A 467-nucleotide genomic window follows, 5' to 3' on the forward strand; every position below is an offset into this window, starting at 1 on the left:
CCCCGCCCGGGGCCCGGGGCCGCCCTGACCACTCACCCGCACCGGCACTCATTCACGACGGGCTCCCCCTCCCCCCCGCACGCACACCGGCAGGCACACCGGCGCGCCCGCACCCGGTGGACCCGGCCGGCGCGGCTCGGTCCTCGCGTTCGGTTCGCGACGCGCGGCGGATCGGCGGCGGGCGCTCGGCGTGGCGTGGCGGGGCTTGCCGGTCGTCCCGACGCCGCTGTCGGCCCTCGCGCTGCTTCGCGTCGCGGCGACGTCGCGGCGCCCTTGGTCCCCGTGAGCCTCCGCCGTGAGAGAGCGACTGAGCCGTACCGGGCGGAGCGGCGGCGGCGGCGGGCTGTCGCGGGCTGGGCGCGGGCACCAGGCGGGGGCCAGGCTTCGACTCGACGCCAGCCTGGCGAGCACTGGCGAGCACTGCCGAGGGCCGGCGCGGGGCGGCGCGGGGCGGCGCGGGGGCGCCC

The 467-nt window shown here is 81.4% G+C and overlaps 1 protein-coding gene across 1 annotated transcript in view; it reads right to left on the minus strand.

The window, feature by feature from the left end:
- Window positions 1-412, minus strand: part of LOC113214623 (adenylate cyclase type 3) — a 59,619-nt gene extending 59,207 nt beyond the window's left edge. The window contains exon 1 of the mRNA XM_052270430.1: window positions 37-412. The gene's annotated coding sequence lies outside the window, so the exon portion shown is untranslated. The remainder of the gene's footprint in view (window positions 1-36) is intronic.
- Window positions 413-467: the final 55 nt, after the last annotated feature.

Source organism: Frankliniella occidentalis, unplaced genomic scaffold (genome assembly GCF_000697945.3).
Source record: "Frankliniella occidentalis isolate FOCC.00 unplaced genomic scaffold, Focc_3.1 Scaffold5, whole genome shotgun sequence".
NCBI classification, from domain to species: Eukaryota; Metazoa; Arthropoda; class Insecta; order Thysanoptera; family Thripidae; genus Frankliniella; species Frankliniella occidentalis.